The following is a 5787-nucleotide window of genomic DNA, read 5'->3' as shown; positions in this document are numbered from 1 at the left end:
TAGAGGAAAGGCACTAGAAGCAAGAGGAGTTATGAAAGTCTTCCTCTAAAAATGATGATTTTAGTTTTTACTCAAAGGAAGCCAGTGAAGTCTTTAGGCCTATGGAGAGAGAACATTCAAGGCATGAGGGATACTTAAAGAAATGCCCAGAGTCAAGAGGAGTATTATGTAACTAGAACAGCCAGGACCTTGATATCATTGGATCAAAGAGTGCGTGATGTGGAATGTGGTATAAAAGAGGGGAATCAAGATGGGGTTAGGTTATGAATGGTTTGGAACATCAAAGTGATAATTTTTGTAGTTGCTTCTGGGTATAATAAGGAGCCAAGTGCTTATTGAGCAGATGTGTGCCATGATCAGACTTATGTTTCAGGAAAATAACTTTACTGAAGTTAGGAGGCTAGATTAGAGTGGAGAGACATGTGAGAGAGGTAGAACCATCATAAGGCTATTGCAAAAATCAAAGCATAAGATGATCAGAGCCTATACAAGAGTGGTGGTAGTGTCAGTGGAGATTAGGGAGCATATTTGAGAGATGTTGGAAAGGTGAAACTAATCAGCCATGGCAACAGATTTTATGAGAGATAATAGTGAAGAATCACAAAGGACTTCAAAGTGACAAGTCTGAAGCACTAAAAGGAAAATGTTTCCTTCTACAGTAATAGGGAAGGTGGAAGGTATAAATGGAAATATTATGAATTCTATTTGGTGAACATTCATGGCTACTGAACACCAAAGTTGTGATGTCTGAAAGGTAATCAGATATGCAAGATTGGAGGTCAAACAAGAGGTGAGGGTAGGATAGATAAGTAATAAGCAAAGCAATGGTAACTAAATCATTGGGAGCTGATGAAATTGCTAAGTTGAATATATATATATATATATATATACATACATGCATGCATACATATATACATATACATACAAATGTCCTGAAAACCTTGAGAGAAGATAGTATCAAGGAGAGAAAGTGATCAACATAGTTTAAGGCTACAGAGGGGTCAAGGAGAATGAGGATTGAGGAAAAAATGCCATAGGATTTGGCAACTAAGAGATCATTTTTAACCTAGGAGAGAACAGTTTTGGTAGAACGCTAACCTCAGAAGCCTGATGGTAAGGATTTACGAAGAGAGTGTGAAAAGAAAAAGTAGAGGCTCCTATTGTAGGTGGCCCTTTTTGTGTATAACATGAAGCTGGGTGATGAAACTAAAATATTGCAGAAAAAAATCAGTATAGAAAATGAATTCAACAGGGTAGAGTGATAGAATGCAGATTATATGACTAAATCCAATACAGATGAATATAATTTATTGCACTTCAGTTAGAAGAAAGAGTGCAATATGGGATGGGAGAGATATGATTAGATAGTAATTTATATGAAAAAAAAATCCACATGGGTCTAATGAAAGGAGGCAAAGTTGACTTTATATGCATGAATCCACTGAGACTTGGTGGGAAGAGACCCACTATTGAAATATGCCTCAGGAAAGATATACCTTTTTCAAAAGAAATAGGTTACATAAAGACCAAAAGTAGTAGGAGGGAGGGGCAAAAATAGCAACATGCATTAATAAGACATCCTACTGGAAGGAAATTTAAAAAAAATAATATAGGGAAAGTATGGTAGTATTTGTTAGAAGATGAATAGAAATGAAAGCAGAGAAATATTGTTGAATTGTTTTATAGACCATGCATGAAGAAAGAAGAAATCATTGAGCATCTCAGAAAAAAAAGATCACAAGGCTGGCATCTAGAAAGGTGATAGTAGTAATGGGTTATTCAAATTACCCAAATATTTGCTGGAACTATTTCTGTACCAAAAGTAGAACAAATATAATTTTCTTCCTTTAGTGATAATTTCTTCTTTCAAAAGATAAAAAAATCCATTAGAGGAAATTTTATTATGGATTATATTGTCATCAACAAGAAGAAATCAATCAAGCAATTAAGTTTTTAATTGTCTACTATGTGAAAGACATTATGGTAAACAGAGGAAAAAATTGAAAGAGTTTATGTGGATAAATTTTATTATATATTGGAACTGAATAATATGAAGGAAATGGTGAGAATCAGGAGGAAATTACATCTTAGAATTTGCAATAGAGAATAAGAGGAAAGTTAGGGACAGTTTAATAACTGCCCTAAAATTTGGGAAAAGAGATTGCAAAGGATTTGAAGAAAGGAAAACTAAGATCCCATTAGCTTGCCAGGGACACAATAACTTCAACAATTAATTTCTGAAGGTATAAAGAGAAATAATTCTAATGGTAGAAGTTTTTTAAAGATGTCTCCAAAGAATAGTAAATCAGGTAAGGGAAGATTTTTTTTTTTAAAGTGTGACATAGTCCTCTAAAACTGTTATCAGGAATACCAAGCTTCACAATTAGATGAGACTGTCATGTAAAACTAAGGATGTTAGCCAGATATTTTTAAGTTCTATGCAGAAAAGGAAGAAGATCAAAGAAAACTTGTGACAGCTACCTAGGGTAGATTATGAAGGGGGATCTGATCACTGCCTATGTTGCTTCTCTTTCCTCTGTCTAGAATAGTTTGTGAACTGGAATTGGCAATATAGAAAGCACTAATAGGGTGATGCTAGTTTGTCCTTAAAAGATAAAGAACTTGTCCTTAAAATTTTGTGGCACTGACTTGACCTTGAAATATTAGGAGAGTTCCTTAATTTTCTAAGCAGAGAATCACAGTGCAGAAGAGAAGTCAGTTAACTCTTCAGGTTTGCCACATACTTCTGACCATACATCTGACTAAAGTAGCAAAAGTGGAAACAGAGAAGTTGCACCTAATTGATTAAATGATATATCCTTGCTGAGTATGCTTTCCATTAGGAATTGTTAGATAAAAGTTATTTATTGTAAAGTACATGGGCTGCAAGGGTCTCTTTTCCCTCTGGTCCCTAAGATTAATCAATGGACTAACCTGAATTAGGCTTCACCTTTATCAGGTATTTACATGCCAAAGGAGCAAGAAGATAGAAAAGAGTACCTATATGTCCTTAATGAGTTCAAGTCATCTGGCTAAAGTGAACTTCACCCTAAGGAATATCCAATTATTATTCACTAAATTTGCAAATGTGATGACTGAATAGCTATGAGTCATCTGTGAGGCAGCAATGATTCTATTATGGATAGCAGAAATCCCATGGGGCTATGAAAACACAACAGTTCTGTTTTCAGAAAAGAAGAATGGAATTTGTAGTCTATTTGTTAGTGATCTGGATGTCTATTTCTGAGAAAATGTCAGAATACATTAAATAGAGGAGCAAGGATAATCAATAAAGAACCCACAAAACTTCATCCATATTATACCAAACCAGAATAAATTAAGACCAGAATAGGTCTTAAAAGATCTTTTTTGGACCCAGTAATTTGAGTTCAGAGTTCAAAAGGATACAATAGATATAGTTTACCTAGATTTAAAAGAAACTTTTCCCAAATCTTTTATGTCATACTATTCTCATGGAAAAGATAGAAAAATGTAGAATACTCCAGTATTCCAACTGGGAGGATTCTGCTCTCACTGAAAAGTCAGACCACTAATGAAAAGTTCTAGATAAGTCATTATTTGTTCTGTGCTGGCTTTTAAGGTCTTCAGAGTAGTCCCCCAGGGAATTGCTTTTGTCTTTGTGCAGTTTGACACATCTATTGATGATTTGGAAAAGGGATCAGAATGGCAAACTTTTCAACTTTATTTGTAAAAATTGTATTGATTGGGGAGGTGTAAGGTTATGGGTTTTAAGATCTTCCATGCCCTTTGAATTTGCTGATGGTGACTGGTGGTGGTGGTAGCAATGGCAGCAGCAGCAGTGGTAGTGGCTGAGGTGGAGGTGCAAACTCCTTTTTTTGAGCCAGCCAGAATTTCTGCTAAGGACTCCTGCTGAGGACTGCCAGGAATGGGAACTGTGGGGGGCTGGAGTTGCTGGGAGCACGCTTCCTGGATGCTGAGCAGTTGCCATGAGTGGGGAGAAGACGACCAGTAGCCTGTTCTGTTTTGAAGGCTTGAGAATATGGATGTTTACTACATTAACTACATGTGTCAATTTCATAGTTATGATGTCAATTTCATACTATGATGACTTTGACTTTCTGGTTTTTGGACTCAGTTTTCTGGTATTTGAATAAATGTTCTAGCTTTATTCCCCATGTAGAGAACCTGGTATATTTTGTGATTAATAACCCTATCAGCATATTTATAGTTACTGTAGGCATTGTGGATACTGCACTGTTGATGCTGGAGGCTAGGTGGTGCAGTGAATAGAACAGCAACCCTGGAGTCAGAAGGACCTGACTTCAAATCCGGCCTCAGACACTTAACACTTACTAGCCATGTAACATTGGGCAAGTCACTTAACTGCAATTGCCCTTTCCTCCCCCTCCAAAAAGCAAAAAAAAATAATGTATTGATTGATAATATTTTAGGTTACATTAATTTCAAATCATAAATTATCATTTATTAAGCATCTCTCACATGTTAGGCATTGTATTAAGTATTAGTGATACAGAGATGGGGGAAACAGTCCCTGCTCTTAAGGAGTACAGTTTAATGTACAAACAAGAAAAATGAAAGATAAATTGAAGCTAAGACTAAAGGGAACTAGGAAATATTTCCTTACAGAAGGTCAGACTTTCGCTGAGACTTAAAGGAAATTAGTGAAGTCAAGGCAGAAAGCAGAGGAAGAAAAGAATTCCAAGTGTGAGGGTCAGCCTGTGAAAATTTTTAGAGTAGGAAGATAGAATATGGAAGAATAAGAAGGCTGTTGTCACTGAATAGTTGTTGCTGTTGTTAGTCCTTGTCTGAGAAGAGGACCAATGATGTCAGGAGGGTAATGTCTTACCTTGGAAATGAGTTTCATTTAAGTGAGACAGGGATGTGCAAAGTCATCAGCCTTCCTTTCTCCTCCATGATCATCTGAGTTCAGTGATGCTATAGGTCAGGATGAATGGAGATGACCCCAGATGCTGTAAAAGATTTTTAATCTTTAAACCTTTTAAAGTTAGTGTCTTTCCCAGGTCTCAGTTTGTATGGGACAACACCCATTTGATGATTTAAGAAAGAAAGGACTGAGGTAGAAGATGGCCTAGTTTGTCTACTCAGAAAAAAATCAAACTGGGAGTGGAAGACCCTGGCCAGAAGAGAAACTTTTGCTATTTATATTTACTTTGAAGCCGTCCAAACTAAATAGTGGCTAAAGGAGGTTTGGACTGGGACCTGTTACTGGTCAGTGACAGCCAGAATGATTTGGGTTTAAGGCATGGTCATGTAGCTCCCTTTAAATTCCAATGGGCTTCGTCAAAGCCTTGCTTTCCAGAGCTCTATTTCAAGCAATCATAAATAAAACTACATGGCATAAGTGAGTACTTGGAAGGGAATAAGGTGTAATGAGCCTAGAAAGGAGGCTAGGAAGGGGTCAGGTAATGAAAAGACTTACAAGCTGAACAGACTATTATATATTTGATCCTGTGGGTAACTGGAAGACATTGCAGTTTACTGAGTGGAGAAATGATATCATCAGATCTGAATTTTAGGAAGATCAATTTGATAGTTGAGGGGAGGTCTGGACTGCAGTGGGAAGAGACATGAGGCAATTGCAATAATCTAGGAGTAAGATGACAAAGGCCTGCCAGGAGGGTTGCAGTGTCAAAGGAGAAAAGGGGGAGTATATATAAAAGCTGTAAAGAAGGTAGTCACTATTAATATTGACAAATGGTTGGATATGGGGAATGAGAATGAAGGATTGAGGATGACACTAAGATCGCAAGCCTCTATGAAAAT

This window comes from Petaurus breviceps, unplaced genomic scaffold (assembly GCF_028583685.1).
Source record: "Petaurus breviceps papuanus isolate PSGF00001 unplaced genomic scaffold, PetGlider_PUasm1.0 90638, whole genome shotgun sequence".
In the NCBI taxonomy this organism is placed as follows: domain Eukaryota; kingdom Metazoa; phylum Chordata; class Mammalia; order Diprotodontia; family Petauridae; genus Petaurus; species Petaurus breviceps.
Note: the sequence above shows the minus strand (reverse complement) of the source record.